Raw genomic sequence first — 19,001 nt, forward strand, 5'->3', positions numbered from 1 at the left:
ATTTAATTAATGATGTACATTAATTGATGAATTAGATTAGTCTTGATTAGATAGAATTAAAAATAGAAACACGACTTTACATGTGCTACTCAATGTATTCATCTCGCGGTCAATAATTGATTACGACAAGATAGAATCGATACACTTATTAAATTCAGTAGTAAAATGGTTTATAATTTTTAACATTCCAATTTGGTAAAACAAGCATTGAAAAAACTGGAAGAGCAGCTCGGATTAACCCAACACAGTCTCATTCAAGGAGGTAAAACAAGATAGAACTCTATGTAGGATTTTCTTTATGAATATATATATGTGGTATGACAAACGTCTTAAATGATCGTAATACAATAAATGTTGCAATGGTAAAACAGTTGGAAATTACAAAAAGTAAATGGGTAATAATAGAAAGTTTAGCAATTTTGTTAAGACCATTACAAGTTGATACAACCCAACGACACACATTATCCAGTATAAATGTTTAGACCACTATTTAACCAATATGAAAAAAAATATTATAGTGAGATCGTTGCACTTTTTAAAGAGACATTGTTGTCACAACTTAAGGAACGTTTTATGCTAAATATGATAATTTAACTGACATTGCGTCTAAATGAAAAATTTGTCCACGATTTAAAGCAGCGTTTCCCAAACTTTTTCTTTGACGAACCCCTTAGAAATAATAAAAATGATCTAGGACCTCTTAATAAAATAAAAATTAAAAAATCAATTATAAATAATAATACTTTGTGTGTTTTTAATTAACGTTCGCGGACTCCCTCAAATAGAGATGAGAACCGCTAGGGTTCCGTGGACCACAATTTGGGAAACGTTGATTTAAAGAAATGAAACATGAAAAGATTGAAGTAAGGGAAATTATTCGTTCCATAGCAAAACATTTACTAGCTAAAGTCAATTCTCCATATAACGGACTAGACATTGATGATTGTGGTGCCCAAAAAAATAATTTAATTCAATTATTCATGGGCACTTGAATTTTCATTCTACAATGAATTTGATGACATCATAGATGCTTCATCACCATATCATTGTTTAGTAACAGAACCACGATTGAAGTACAGTTTTGATCCATTTGAATGTTGTGTTGAGTGCTGTCTTCAGTGGCTGAGAGTCAGGATGATGGGAGCTGAGGTTGACGCTGCTCAGACTTCAGTGATTATGATGAAAAACCGAGGTATGTAACTTGATCCAGTTGTTCGCAGCTCAACGGTGATGGAGAGTAATAGGTACTATGCTCAACGTTACTTAACTTTAGTGATCAAGCAAGAATTTGATGTCCAATGTGATATGGTGATTTGGCAGCTTAGTAGAGAGCAGATACGGGTCCACAATAGTGGTGTACATTATGTACTTCAATTACCACGGGATCGTGTGTCAGGTGGAAGTCACAGGAAAAAAAATCCTTCCTGAGGTGGCAAGGAAATATTTGTCAATACCGGCAACATCAAGTTATGAACGATGTTTTTCAACTCAATATGACATGCGTCAAAATGACGTACATTCAAAAACTGTATATTGTTTCATAAAAAGACCAAATGGAATAGCTATTTTTTTTAATATTTTTCGTTCATTTCATCCAAAAATTCTAATAAAAACACTAACAAATGGGAAAAGCGGTAGAAGTTATAGTGTGGTTAATAGAAATTTATATCGTGGCACTAATGAAATACGACGTTACAAATTTTTGCTTGGATATCAAAGATTGTTGATTTTTCTGTATAGAAATCAGTTATATATTTTCAACAACAAAATAATTTTTTTTGTTGTATTTGTACATTGCGGATTTAACGCTATATTTAATAAAGCTTATTAAATTATAACAATCTAATAATTTTTAATACATATTACTAAAAGTAATTGCAGAAATGGCAAATTTATGGAAACAAAGCAGCATGCCAGAACTATCAGCAGTCCAAAAGCAGACCTCTACAAGAATCGTAGGATGGTTTGATTGGATGAGATGGAACAGACACAATTATGTCAACAATCAAGGGGACACGGCAAAAACTTCCCTTTTGACAAAGCAAACATCCCAAGATGTGTGTTCTTCGACGGACAGAGATAAACTGTCCACTGAGAGTGTAAAAATGAACCCAGGTTTGTAAAAATGTGATAAACTATTATAATATATTGGAACAAAAAATAAAAGTCAACAAATGATACAATATGAAACAATATTTACATGTTTAGAAATTAAAAACAAAGGAACCCAGACTGATGGCGTAACCATAACGCCAAATCAGATGTCCTGTCAATTAGAAAAGGCCATGAAAGGTAAGGTATCATTTTATTCTCATATTGGTTAAATTCCGTATAATGAACAGTAAATGATAATAAATATCGCTGGTTTTTAGATATAAAAGAGTTAAAAAATGACAATTACATCTTGGCCAATGAATTATCATTGGCGAGAAGAAAATGTAATTTAATGGAGCACAGAATTAAATTGATGAAAGGCAAACAATACTATTAAATTAAAATATAATTTTAAATAAATTTAGAAATTGTGTTATGTTATAAAATATGTTTTTTTTTTTATAAATGTAGAAACGTACATAATGGAGATACAAGAAAAACAGGCGAAACATGACCAGATTGTCAAAGAATTAAATGTTGAAATGCATAAAATTAAAAAAAATTCGACCAAAGGTAATTTCCGTAATTTATTTGAACCGGGATGTATTGAAACAAAATTAAACATTTATTTAATTTTAGATGATGATTTGAAGAAAAAGGAGAATATTTTTATGGAAAAAGAATTATGGATGCTGAGAGATAATAACAGCAGAATGGAAAATAACTTGAAAACGATTTACGGTATGGGATTATAATTGTACATCATAGTGTCGATAAATTATTATGTAGACGCTATACACGCAATGTTTCACATATATATGGTATCAGTTCAAATTTTAAACGTGACAAAAAAAAAATATTATAATATTCCACGGCAGATGTTTCGACAGAACGGAAATTATAATTAATTTTACACAGTTTTAATTGTGACCTTCGTTACATTCAAATATTTAATTTATGTTCAATTTTATTTTTAGCTGAATCAGAAGCTAAATACAAAGAAATTAATAATCAAATGAAAAAGCTTTTAAATACTGTTGACTCCTTATGTTCAGAAAAAAAAATGTTTATTGAGACGGTCAGAAAGATGGCTAAAGAAATCAGGAGTATTATTTTCCGACTAATTATTATACTCGTATTTGAAATTATTTTTGTACCAAGGTTAAACACACGAAATTTGTTCTTAGATAATAAACAAAAACATTATGTGAACAAAAAAGAATACAGCAAGTTCAAGACTCAAATGAAGAAGGATTTGAACGATCATAAAAAACATTTATATAGTTTAAAAAGTAATATATCATTTATGTTTTTATAATTACTTATTATAATTACTCCTTGAAACATAAATGTATTTAACACGTGTACATTTTACATTTATTATTAAGATACAACTGCTAAAGTTGTAAATTATGAGAATATCGACAAAATCGTTCACCATAAATATGATAAGTTAAAAAATCGACTGTTTGTGCTGGAAAGTAAGACTGGATCTTCTCAAACATTTTTAGTGGATATTTTTACAATTATTTTACAAATACATTTTAGAAGCCGAGTTGAAAAACCGGAATCTGATAAATCAGGTCAATTCCGAACAAATACGGCAAAATTTAATGATTATGTCAAGACCATATTTAAAAGATAGAACGAACGATTTAATGGTAAACGTTCAACACGAAGCGAAAAGTCAACAAGATTATCCTTTTCATTCAGCGCCACTGAGTCAACCAGAACCAAAATTTCCAGTGGTTGTTCCACCGCCCCCACCACCATTTAATCCTATACAAGAAAAATGTCAACCACCTAGTACAATTCCAAGATATACAATCAATCCAGAATTATTGAAATCTATGACCAAGAAACTGAGGAGACCTGGTGATAATATAATGAAAATCCCAAGGCGAAAGGATATGATAATTCCTAAAAAATGTCACAAAAACTAATTTAGAACATGCCTATTAGTAACCACTAGCTCTTCCATTGACAGTTATAACTTCAGAGTTACCTGTAATTCCTGTAGAACTACTAACTGTAGTAATACAGAAAAGGATAAAATATTGGATGAACTATAATAGTTCTAAAAGTGAATTTCTTTAATTCTTACCTTTATAATGTAACTATCCGATGGTTTATTGTTGCCGCTTTAGACAATTATTTATTTTTGATAGAGTTGTTATTATATTAAATGTCAAAAGATATTATTATATAGTTAAAATTAATTAAATTTACTTATTATTAATACTATTATACATATGAGTAATATCACTAATGTTATGTCTTACAATATTATAACATAACACTTTTGAATTTTACTTATACTAATAATTTTCATCTTACTTCTATTTTCACCTCAACTTTCAGTATCTTCATTTCTTAAACACACAGCTTTTTTTTTGAGTACTATTCGCCTAAAATAATACGGTAAATTAGTATTTGTGTACTGAAGAAGTATGATTTAATTTCATTTTGTAGAGAGGATTTTGAGATGATAAAATAATCTTACATACACTTTCTTACATTTGATATCTGTAAATATATTAGGGAATTCGAAATGTTTCAAAATGTGTAAAGTACATGATTAGTTCATAATACATTACAAAAAAAATGTGTATATCGTCATAATTAATGATTAATAATCAGTTGTTACCTAGATTTATTTTTCAAAATTATCATTACTATTTTCCAAAACATGTATTACATCATCGTATTTAAGAGATGAAGGAGAAAATTAAAACCTGTATTTTAATTAGATTAAGTAATACAAGAAAAAAAAATAAAATTTTCTAAAATTTTTACTAAAAATTTTGATATTTAGAAAATATCTTATATATACAATTATATAATTTCTGGAGAAAAAATGCTCTCATGGATCATGGCATCAATTTTTACTTTTCACGAGTTTTTAACACTTTGGTCTCACCAGAATCAAAGTAGTGTGTTACATCGATTTAATTTTGGACTAAACAAAATAAATTACAACACTATTTATTTAGTTTAGCCCTCAATTAAGTCGATAAAAAACACAACTATTTTGATTCTGATTAAAAAATGTGACAAGTAAAAATATATGCCATGATCCATGAGAGCATTTTTATCTAGTTAGTATATAATTGTACATATAAAATATTTTCTGAAATCAAAATATTAAATAAACAAGTTTAGAAAATGTTATTTTTTTGGCTTGTACTATTTAATTAAAATACAGGAAATATATTTTCCCCTTCATCTCTCGAATACGATAATAAAGCACATTTCATTTCAAGCAATGTGAAATTACAGTTAATGTGTATTGTATTATAAAATTTATTTCAAATTAGTGTGTTGATCAATCTGGTTCGTAGATTTACAATTAATACATTTTGCCACAATTTTCTATGCTTAAATTACACAACATATCGATGATTTTATTTTTTCGGACGATTTACGAGATTATAAAACCATACATGTATAACATATTATTTTTTTGCATACTAATAACTCCATGTGGTTCAAATTATCACACTCGTCGAATGAGAACCTGCAGTGGTTTCGCATATCACGGAGCGTTGGTGTCCATATGAACAGCGGCGGCAGCGGCTGATTGTGATAATTAACGAGAATCGGTGATCGAAGCGATCAATCACGGAACATCCGTCACTGACTTAGGAAGTCCAATTGCTTCTACTGCTCAGTTGCACAAGTTAAGTGGATCAACTTAAACCAAATAGAGTCGGAATATATCGGAATGCGCCGGTAGAAGCTGGTGGTGTTGTGTTTTGTAAATTATTTGTCACGAGGTGCCCTAAACCTCGTCGCCCCATTTTTTATTTTATTGGTCGGAGTCAATTTTCATTCAGATCGAGTTTTACGCCAGGCTGGCTTTCTCGACACAAAATTCAAAGTTATCAATAAAAACCGTAAAAATTATTATTTCCCGAACCAATTGTGTTTATGATTATTAGTATTAAATATAACTATAATGACTATTATTATGACTATTAGTAATAAATAATATAAAAACAAATCTCCTTTTATCCAATTTCTGAATCTCGGCTGTGGGTTGGTGAACTTGTGCGTTAGTATTGTCAATAAAAGCTCCATGTCGAACCTGGACCGTCTTCGTGAAAGACGTTACAATACCTATCAATTGAAATCCTGCCCAAACCCTTCGGGAAAAATCCAGAAAGATAAAGACGGTGCGATATGTCCAAGAAAAAAAACCAACTAGTAGTAGTGAAGTTTAATGGTAAATACGATTAATCCGTTTAACAAGACTTATAATTCTCCAACAATTTGTTAAATAATGCACAATTGAAAATTTTTAAATTAAAAATATATGATTATTTGGAATTTTAAAATGCAAAATAATGATTTTTTACAAACGAACTATGATTTAAGATATTTTTAATTGTTCAATTTCATGATAATCTATATTACATAATTTTATCATAATAAATAATATGAGGATGACATATTTTTTATTTGATTTATGGATTCCGTTCGTAAAAGGGAATACTAAGGAATAATAATAATTGTTTAAGTATTATTTCCGATAATATGTTGAGGGTTTGAAACTATAAAAATGTTCTGGCTCATGAGTCTGTTGAATGTAAAATAATAATATTTATGAATTTACCCTGTTTGTTTTCACACATAATACTCCACCTTGGCTCAGTTTTACACTATGTATTTTATAGATATATGACATGTAAATGAGTTTTATTGATAAAGTCAGACTATGGCTATGCTATCACTTAAATTTATGTTCATTCTTACTTTCTACAAATATTAAAGAGAACGGTTTCGGGTTTACTCGAAAATTATTTTATCCGACGTCATGTGACATACCTATATAATAACATTTATTTCTTTAATTATAATATATATATATCAATTATTTAAATTTTTAACTAAAGACCGATATGTTGGTATAAACTATTCAAAGTGATCATTTTATTATTACAATATTGATTTAAAAAACGAATCATGCTAAAATAAAGTTCGTTAACAATACGACTGTTCACAGTTATTTGAGAATCGTACTTTACAATATACTAAATCTTTATCACGAGGAGATAAAAAAACAACTGATTTTTGATTTACGTTAACTACCCATATTTAACTGTTGAATGAATCAATTCAAATCGATATTTTTAATATTTATTATATTAAAAAAAACCTTATTATTTCAAAAACAGCAATATCTAACTATTATATTAAAAAATGTGTCTAAAATTAAAAAAAATTAAAATAATTTAAATATATCAATCCAATGAATTCAACGATTTTTACGTGCAACTATGTGCATGGAGGGCAGCTATAAATAATAAGGATACATTTTAGGTGAAACAAAGTTCATCGGGTTAAATATATCTATGAAAAATATAGTAATAACAAAGTGTTGCAAGGTCAGCTATATAATATTAAAGAAATGAAATAAATCCTAAACACTCAGTTCTAAGAACACAAGTTAATTCCATCATTTCATCACAATATGATAGGTAGTAGAGAAAGAGACTTTCCCTTGTTTTTCTTTTTTTCTTTTTACGTTCGTTCATTATAAATATTATATACACGCTGTTTCCTCATATAAATAATAATTAAAACGTGTTATCTAATCTCAGAGTAAATATGTAAGCGAAATATATGTAACAAATAACATATGTATAAGCTTGAAATAAATACTAATTTATAATGTATTCTTATTTGATAAAATTTGAAAGTTAATCGTATGTTTATCCACAATAATAGAATTATAAATTATTAATTTTTCGTGGAATTACGTTAATTCAACGGTTTAATTTTAAACTGAAAAAATAACCAATAAAATTGTTTGTTGTCGTATCGAATTGTTACTATACGATACTATTAAATGTTTCAATTTAAAATTAAAATAAAGGACTAGACTCCTAGGTTAGATATGATACCACAGTCGGATGGTATACAAGGATTGGTGAATGATTTTATTGTAATGGTCTTTTAAATAAAAAACCAATGCAATATTTCTCTCTCGAAAAAAAAAAAAACAATCCTGAGTGAAAGAGGTTAGTTAGTTAGTTTAGGTTAGTTAGTCAGTTTTTATTTCTAGAGATGGTTAAAGTAATTTTCTAGTAGAAGAACTGAATTTCTTAGATGGGTTCAACTTTAATGTCTTAACTTTCACAAAAAAAAGAAAGAATCTTAAATTTAGGAAAGTCAAAAATTTCAAGTAGGTACTTATAAATATAAATTACATTAAAGTAATTCGAGTTTCTGAAATGTCTTCAACTATAAAATACTGTTAAATGAAATATTATTGAAATATTTGAATTTGTTAACATTTAATTTTATAACGCTAAGAAATAATATTTGTTGTTTTCCAGTAATTTTTGTTTCATTTACTATGAAAATCATTAGTAAAATCTTGCATCAAATTATCAAGTACTAAGTATAAATTTAGAAATGTTATGAATTTTTAATAACACCTACGTAGCAGATTTTCACTATCTTTATAATTTCGTTAAAATTTACTATTCAAATACTAATAAAACAAAACGAATATTAAATATTTTAAATACAAAAAATAAATGATAGATGTATATGAAAAACTCATATTAAAAATTATGTTTTTTGTCAAATTATAATTATTTTATTGACATTCCCGAAAAAAAGCTGATAAAACAGGAATTTTTCAATTTTCTATAAATAGCTATACTTTTTTTTTTAAAAATTATTCATACTATCAATCGAAAAAGGTAATATAAGCATTTTATAAAACTGTCATGTCTCCAAGGTTATTATTTTTTCGAGTTACAATAAAAATAAAAGTTTAATTTTGTAAAAAAACTGGTACCTACACAAATGGTATATGGTATATATTGTTGTTACTTACAACTTTTCATTAGTCGCTAACATTTTCCATCTTTACTTTTTATTTGGTAATGATCGGAGTAATCCTTGTTGATTAAATCATGTATATAGATACAAAAATACACGTCATCATTTAACTATTTTAGTCCTCGTTTCAATCAGAATCTTAAATATACACCGATGAATAATTTATATCGTTAGTCGAAAATAAAATTTTTTTTATATATTAATACAATTTTTATTCCGTTTGATGTTAGAGAATAGTAGTTATATTATGTATCGGACATGAAAGAATTTGTCCTTAAATTTTGTTTGACGTTCAACTGAAAATAAATTGGCGAAACGAAACTTCTACTTCAAACGGTTGCGGATCTACTGAGTGATTTTATTATTATTAGTGGAAAAACAGACGACCAAGCTCAACATTCAACCCAAACTAATGTTGTAATGAGATAGCAAGGAGCGTCGATATTTTCATTATACTGCTATATAAAGTATTCATTTACAAAAGTTACTTTTTTTTTTTATCTTACTAAAATAATTTCAAAACAATCATATTTTTATAATACTATTGTATCTAACGATCATCTTTATTTATGCCTCGTCTGTTTGTTTACTGTTTTTCCGATTTTTCTCGATCGTTGCAATAGGTTTGCTTAACACAGATAATTAATATTAATAATAAATTTACTTACATTATCATTTATTTTTTTTACTTCAACAGACTAATTTTTATTTTTTATTTTAAGAGTTGAAATCTCATATTTGACTCTTTTTATTGAATTGTATTACTGTGATTTCTTAGCATTTTTTTTGTAAATCTAACATACTATACATACATATATTTATGTACGTAAATTCATTCTCAATTAATAACCATGATTACTAATTATTTATGGTTTAAAAGTATTTTTTAGTTTAAATTAATCACAATAACGAGTTATTCGACCAAGTTGTAAATGATTATAAATAATAAAGTTATAAATAGTTATAAATGAGTTGTAAATAAAGTTGTAAGAATAAAATATTTATAAAAATGTAAATAATATTTTCATAATCATATTACATAATTTCATCCATATATGATGAACCAATTGACATTCTACCATCCTGCGCACTATGTCATGGAAATCATCCCACCAATTACAGAGGCTGTCAAATTTACAAGCAACTACGAAAAAACCGCAAGTTCATCTCAACACCTACCCCCCAAAATGTATACCATCTCGTACAAGAAACCAGCCCACAGATGACCTCTTCGTTACCTTATTCTAACAAAACTCAATCTTGTATATGCTACTCCCAAGTCACATCTCGCATCAAATCAAATCCTTCAACTTCTCCCTCTGCTGACTCCTCAGATATCAACTCCGTTCTTAATGGCTTCATATTGGAAATTAAAGCTTTAATAACTCCTCTCCTATCACTGCTCACTACAGTCGTAACACAGTTAATTAAAAAGAATAATGATAAATAATCAGACCAATAACTCTCTCCTTGTCCTCCTTTTGAATTGTAACGATATTCTAAACCATACCAACGAACTAATTGTAATATTACATGAAAAAGTAATTGACATAGCCCTCATTGTGGAACCTCACTTAACAAATAACTCAAGACTAAACATCCTTGGTTACTAAGTTATTAATTCTAACCGTCCTGATGGCACAGCTCACGCAAGTTCTGCGATCTTAATCCGCACATCTACCTATTTCAATCGTCTCCCTATTTACAATAAAAACTATTTACAAGTCTGCGTAATCTCCATGACAATAAATCATATTTCTCTTTCAACAGCAACTGCTTATTATCCTCCAAGACATAACATAATACCTGATAAATTTAAAATATTTTTTAATTACCTAGAACATAATTTCATAGTTGGTAGTGACATCAACGCAAAACATCCTCACTGGGGCTGCCGTAGCAGCAATCCTCGTGGTAACACTTTTCTACAAATAATCTCCTCTAAACGATAAAAAGTCTACTCCCTTCTCTCCCGGCCAATCTTATTTTCCCTCTTTTCCAACTAAACATCCTGATATCCTTAACATCTTCATCTTCAATATTCCAAACAACCTCTACCAATACACCGAAAATGCTATCCTCTTCACCCTAATCGCCTCACCACTAATTCAATCGCTGAAACCTTCACTTACAAACAAAATCACCGACTGGGACGCATTCCAGGCAAAAATTTCTAAGGATACTAACCTTAATATAAAAATTAAATTCCTGGAACACATCGAAAACGCTATTACCAAATTAAGCTATTTGATACAAAGAGCCACTTGGATCTCTTTCCTTTATCTCCTCCTTTTATCATAAAAATTCCTATTCATATACGAAATTTAATTAGCAAAAAACGCTGCACTTAAACTCAATGGCAACGTACCAAATATCTCTCAGACAAAATTCGTCTAACTACACCTATAAAAAGATTGCTGTCGAACTACAGAAATTAATCATTCGCTAACTATATAGCTTCACTATTTTTCATTGATGGTTCAATCTGGAAAGCCACAAAAAATGCTCATAAAGAAAAACCTTTCACACCCTCCTCTAAAAAAACCCAACAACACCTGGACCATTGAGGACCCAGTAAAAACTGATATCTTTAAAACATATCCAGCCGAAGTCTTTAAGCCTCATGGTAATATAAACAACCCAGCTTTTTCCAACGAAATTGAAAATTTTTTGATTCCCTCCCTGCAAATAACTCAACGCAAAATCAAAAGTTAATCCTCACACTAAACTTAACTTATAAAAAACCTTCCTTAAATCCATTTGGAGATAAAAATGAACATCATGTTAGAAGTCGTTATCATATCTTATGCTCTATATCACAACTGTCTCTTTAACCATCCAAATATCCTAACGAAACATCATGTTGATCGAATGCCCACCAACTCTCCAAAAAAACTAAAAAAAAAAATGTGGTGCCGCAACCAACTTCTCTAATTTAATCTTATATCTATGACAGGAGTGTCGTCAGTGGGCGGTTTCTCCTTCATGTCTTTTGGCAGCAACCATTATTATTTATACTTAAACTTATTATACATAATATAGTATAGAGAGAATAACTCAAACAATGCTCAAAAAAAAAAAAAAAAAAACCATCACATAATAAATTTTAGCTAATATAAATTCTTTCGGTTTTTGGGAAGTATAACTGAAAGTTATTACTCTAAATGAAGCGAAATGAATTCGTTTTGGTTCGAATCGTGAAGTAAATTTTTTTTCTTATAAACTAAAAAAAAACATTTTACTAGTAGTTCAAGTTTATATTTTATAAATATTTGATGTGTACGTATTTTTTGAACATTAATAAATCAAAAGTTTCGATCGCCCAATATTAATGTCAATCGGAACATAATAAAAGTTTTGTTTACGATTGGAGAAGAGACGAGTATATATTTCATTAGAAAATTGCTTATTTTTATTCTTTTATTTTCTTTTTCACCCTAAATCAAATGTTTGTTGATCCGAATTTGTGTACGTAAATATTTTTCATACCGGTGGTATCACAAATGACAACATGAATGGCTCGAGACAAATTCGATTCAGTAGAATTTTATTTCATCTATATTTCGATAAGAATACTCTGCTGTCTATGTGCTCAGGGCATAATTTTCACCACTTTTGTTTACAATACAAATGGTAAAAGAAAAGACCTTTGGGCATTATAATTTTGTTTGAAGGTCAGTTTCGGTTGTTTTCCGCCGGAAGGGACTTACTAGAAAAATAAAAGTAAAGTAACAAATAAAATAAACCTAATACGACACACATCATTCACTACACTATTTAAGGGAAAAAAAGCAATCGGTCAACTAGTTAAATGATTGATAACGAACATAATGGTATGAAGAAAAATTATTTAAAAACTGTAGATATTTATAACACCTAAAGGAGAAATAATTTAATGTTCGTCTTCAATGGGGCACAGTTATTATGTACAATACATTTTTTTTCGATTTGAATTAAATAATTTACACTAAATTATAGTCATTATTACAATTTTGACATGAATGTACCGAAAGGTCATGAGTTAGGCTATCTTCATTTTTATTTTTTGACTTTTTCCAAAGATGAAACCCTTATTTATAATTTAAACTTTGAAGTTTTACTTATTTCCAAAGTAACTTTTTGAAGAAAAGTAAAACATAACACATTTCTGAAAATTCCAAATAGCTAAGTGTCTCAACATTGAATACACCTAATTCAATACAACTGAAAAAGCTTATATGATTTCTAGTAAAAAAGGTAAATATTTTTTTTTCTTTTGTAATTTGCCAGTAGATTTTGTATATCATTTTAATTTAGTTAATATTATTTTTTTTCGATTTAAAATGACTTAAATAGTTTTAATATTTATTTAATTGACTGACTATAACGATTTAATATCATCGGAGGTGAATACATTTCAGTCATATTTTGTACTGTGAATTTATACTGTCAGCAATAAATTTAAGTTTTAAATTTTATTTACAGTTATATAATTGAAGAAATTGGATTAATTTTTCTTTTTAAATTTGAATAAAAACTTTTAATTATTATTCGTGATTAATCAAATTATTAAACTAACCCAAAAGAGAATATAAACATAAAATATTGTTGCATGTAGTAAATTAAATTCTGGAAACTCTTTTTTATTGTTTCGAATTTTTTTGGTGATTTTTATACGGTTAAATCCAAAACGAGAAAAGTTTTTTGATTTTTATTGTTTACTATTACCCAATAATAAACTGATTCCTAAGAAACATTATATAACTATAAAACATGTAACGTTTGATGTGCGGTGAAATTGTAAAGAAATTTACAGTGCATATCCCCGTGAGCAGAAAGCATATTTATAATTATCAGTTTTGTTTACAAAATACTTTACCGAAAAGAATAAAAGAAAAGTAAAAAGTAACATTGAAATTAAATGTAATAAAAAATTGAATCTCATTTCCAAAGAAAAATAACTATTTTTGCTTCAAATTTAACCAACTGTAAAATGTTGATATCTTTTGGTGAATATGAATAGAAAAAACAATGAACATTGAATTTTGCATTTTAATTAATTACTATTATGAGACTTCAGCTTAAAATTGGAAACCTGGCTGTCAATTTATATGATTTTTGATGTGTGAAAATGTTATATTTACAGTGTCAAACACTCGTTATTAAAAATAAATCAACATTTAAAATGTTCATCGCACAGGAGGTAAAAATAATATATTTTAATTGTTTGTAAACAAAGTAAATCTACATAAGAAAGCTAAATAAAGTTTTATTATTATTATATATGAATGATAAATTACAACAAATGCTCACAGTTATTGTTGTTTGATTAGAAAAACATTTTTTTTTTTTTTTTTAATGTTTCTATTACAACCTATACATAATATAGTTTATTATTAATATTGTTATTATTTCATATACTTATTAATATATTATAACTTCGTTAACTTGTATAACTTTTATTAATAATAATAATCTTTATAATAACAATTGCAAATCGAAAAATTCAAAAACTGAATAACGCAAACGTGATGTTTGTTTCAGTAAAATAACCGTATAGTAAATCAATCTTATCTATGTTTATCATATAAGACATTTGGCACTGAATACAATGGTATCAATTATTATAGAAAAGTTTCATTGTACGTGTTTTTTTTTTTTTGCCTGCATTTTTCTTTCGCCCTTTTTTACTTCGAGCCAAAAAAAAAAAAATTAAAAAAAAGTCCGTAACACGTCTTCATACAATACGAGTAGTTTGCAGTTTTGAAACATATAGTCTTTTGGCACGAGAAATGGATTTTTTTTTTACTCTTTTTTACTTTTTCTTAGCTTGATTCTCATTTTTTTTTCACACTTTCATTATTTTTTTTCTAAAAAATGCGAAATAAACGAAACCAATACTATACGATTTAATAAATACATATCAGTTAATTTGAACGTATCAATGAAATTTAACCTTAAAGCGTGTGATAATTTTCAAATGTTCACATTAAAATACACAAATGTTATGTGTTGGCGCGTGTGTCTAGATATTTCGTTCATAGTTATATACGACTTCCATTTACTAACGATAGAGTAATTAATTTATACTACCATGGGATTGAAAATAATTATTATATTCAACAATAACCAAATTTCAAATTGATTTTTAAATGTACCGAACAAAATTTACTGTTTCAAAACTATATTTTTTGGTTATTCACTGTCAACATATTACGTATCATGAGTAAAAAATGAATGACGTTTAATATTTGACAAATTATATTATAACTGAAAAACAATAAGAAGTACAAATAAATTAACAATTTCGTTTACATTTAAAACAATAATTGGTTATATGTTACACAAAGGTCAACATTAATTATCATATTTCTATTAATTTTACATATTTCGTGATCAATAGTAATGAATACTTGTAAATTACAAAAAAATCCAAATATCTCGTAAATACCCTAAAATATTACTTTTAAACATGTGTTCAATACTATTGTTATTATTATATTTAGTTTATTTTACACCAAACATTTGTTAATATTTATTTAAATTGATAAAAATAAGGTTATATTTTATAACAACATGTTTCAATGAAAATAGTTACAGACTATTTTCTACATTTCATTATTATATAATTAATATAATAAATCGTCTTATAATATCTACCTTAATTGTTAAATACAAATGTTGGAAAATGTATATGAACTTAATTTTTGTTTAAGGAAATCCAATAGTATTAATTTATAAAAAAACATTTAAAAACTATATGTTTAAGGCTGATCATTATGGATATAACTAAAAATACACAATCTTAAATCATTAAATCTTATTTATATTTTAAAAACTTATTTAGGAGTAGAAAGGTAGAAACATATTTTCATAAAAATTAGTATTTTATTACCAATATAATAATTGTACTTAATTAGAATTATAAATCATTATCATTTGGCATTATTATAACGATAACAATTTATAATTTTGGAGAAGAAAATTTTCCAATTTACAAAAGCATTTTAACCATCCACAGTATTGTGTTTTTTTTTCAAACTGTTAGTGATGTGTTCAATACTACGTACCAAATAATCGTTAAATATGTTTGTATGCGTTTTAGCGTTGAGAAAAACCGTTTACTTGTCGTTGTTGTTACATGTAATATTGCTAAAATTAGTAAAAGTTGACGAAATTTTCGAAATTCTCATATCATTATAGCATTATATTATTATTATATCATTTATATAATAATTATTATTTTTGAGCGAAACAATATAAAATATAAAATTGTTAAGATTAAAATATAATTGAATTAATAAAACCTAACTTAAGCTAATGAGGAGGGCCGAGGTCCTTCGGGCCACCCTTAAATCCGCCACTAGCGGTGACACCGGACGTGGAATAAGTATGCGGCATGGCATTGACCATGGTCCATGGTTTTTTTCGAAGAACGGCAACCTCCTGCACACCGTCTGTTACACTTGGTCGTCCAGTGGATCGAGGCCGATCAGATGGGCCAACCGTGTAGCCAGCTGTTTCTGATCATCAGCAAGGGTGTTCTTCGGGACGCACGTGGACGACAAGTTCCCCGTGAAACTACACACGCACGCTTTAACTTCATCGGACGCATCAGAACTTCGGTGCTGTACCGCGAACGCGTGGTGAGCAAAGTGACGGGACTCCTATACAAGCTCGGGCCCTGGCATACCTTCGCGGTCACTCATAAATTTTGAATTTTTCTTGTGATACAAGTGGAAAAATGCTTTTAAAATCAAATTTAAATCGTAACCACGAAGCCAAGCATTAGTATTATTCGCTTTGTAAAATAAATGCGTTATGAACATAAATAAGAAAATGGTAATTTGTATATTAAAAAAGTACTATATATATTTATTTACTTTGGTAATTGGAGCTAAGGACCTCCTAGATATGTCCGTATTGACCACTGCGCATCAATATCCAAGATCAGTGCTTGCGCGAACCAGAACCACATGTCGGTCGTGGCACGTTATCGACACACACCGGTGTCTATCCGACCGACAATAATCGTTGCCAACAGTGTCGGCCCTAGAGGGAGGTAAATGGCATGATTGCACAGGGCCCCGTGTTTGTACGGGGCCACACAAATTATATATTACGAATAGCAATTAATCTATAGATAAAAATAATATAGTCCCGTGTGGTCGTGTGATTTTTTCAGGAAACGGGTTGTTATCGGCGAAAATTAAGACGGTACCAATTACATATAAATTTGAAGTATTGCGCATGTAAAATTGTTTATCGTCAACGACGGTTCGAAATATAGTTATATAATAATAACACGAATAAACATAGATTTCTATAAACATTAAATAAATTAATATTTATATGTGTGCATATATGTATGGGGCCCCGAAAACCGTCGGGCCGGCACTGGTTGCTAATGCTCGTCCGCGACCGACACGCGTTAAGCCGGGATCCCACGACTTATATATTTGACGAATATTTGGTATTCGTGGATATTCATCGAGTAGTGGGAATGGAGTAGTTGTACGGTATTCGGTATTCGTTATTCGTTATTCGCCACCTTCCCGTGGATTTTCGGTAAAAATGACACGAGTCGAAGAGAATTCAATTACCAAAATAGATTTTCGTTAGTACATTCTTCCACGACACGACGAATATTTGCCATTCGGTTGTTTTTTATTATCACTCTATCAGTTATCAGTCATATTATCAACTAATTCATTGTAATTACTAATTTGTTAACGGTCACATCAATAATATTGTAGAATAAAATAATATTCCAAATTTGCAAATACAGAAAATTATAATAGGTTTATCAGCGTGGGTTTGGTGTACATGGCTATTCGTGTAACTTGCCGATTATTCGAGTCTTCTTGGATATTCGTCAAATACACGAGTCGAGGCATCCCACACCTTTACCGGATGAAGTCGGTTCGCAGTCGACACCGTCAACACGTTTTAACGGCCTACGAGCGGTCGTCGGGTTTGGTAATTACTCCGTATACGGTTCACATCGTAACTGCAAACGCGTTTCGAATTCTTAAACACCGGTACTGGGCACACACGATCGTCGCGATAATAACGTACGTGATACGTATCCGGCGCAATACCGTGCGTGATCGTGGCATTCAGGTCGGTCGTTTATCGGTGTGCACTGTAGGACGACGTGCACGTCCGTCGTGGTATAATATTTGTTTTTCGCGATCAATGATTGCTGATTTACGATTTCGAGCGCTGCAAAACGTTTTTTTTGTTTATGTACACCAGTGGTTCCCAATTAGTATGAAACCACATACCCCAAGCTGTAACTTAAATTGGTCCGGCGACCACTCATTGGTAAATACAGTAAAACTTTTGAATAGCGGACACTCACGAGACCCTCAGAATTGTCCGCTATTAAGAAAAATGAATAAAAAATCATGTATCATATTTATAAAAAATTTAATTTTATTAGCGTTTAAAAAAAATGTGTTTATTTAAGATATAACGATGAAAAAAAATCTAAAATTTTTGATCGTTTTTTTCTTGTGTTGCAATTCGCTCAAAATTAGACCGAAGTTGGTAACAAATGTCAATGAAACCGTATCACTCGTATTGAAATATAATGTCTTCAGCCGATTCACTAACTGCAATGCTTCACAATAATTTATAATGTTGATTTTATTTTTTTAACCCCAAACGTGACCGTACTAGATCCATGGTAAATACTATACTAACGGTAGATATCAATAATCCATAATTTTTTATACCTTATCGTGTTCATTAAATAAAGATAAATTTCTTCATCGGAAATATAAAAATAGTATATAAAACAGGTTTGTGTTTCCCGATCTATCTGTCCCTTATTAAGAGGTATTTGAACACACCAGAATACCCAAACCTGTCGACGTCCGTTATTTAGAGGTGTCTGCTTTTTAGAGGAGCGTAATCCTTTACTTTCAATGGGGCTATGTCGTTATTGAGAAATGTCCGTTAATTAGGGGTGTCCGTTAAGAGAGGTTTCACTGTATTTACTTTTCAATTTTATTTAATTATAAAAATGAAAAAAAAAATACGATTTATTTTAATTTGACTAACTTTTT

The sequence above is a fragment of the Sipha flava genome, unplaced genomic scaffold (genome assembly GCF_003268045.1).
Source record: "Sipha flava isolate LNK unplaced genomic scaffold, YSA_version1 165_pilon_pilon, whole genome shotgun sequence".
NCBI lineage: Eukaryota > Metazoa > Arthropoda > Insecta > Hemiptera > Aphididae > Sipha > Sipha flava.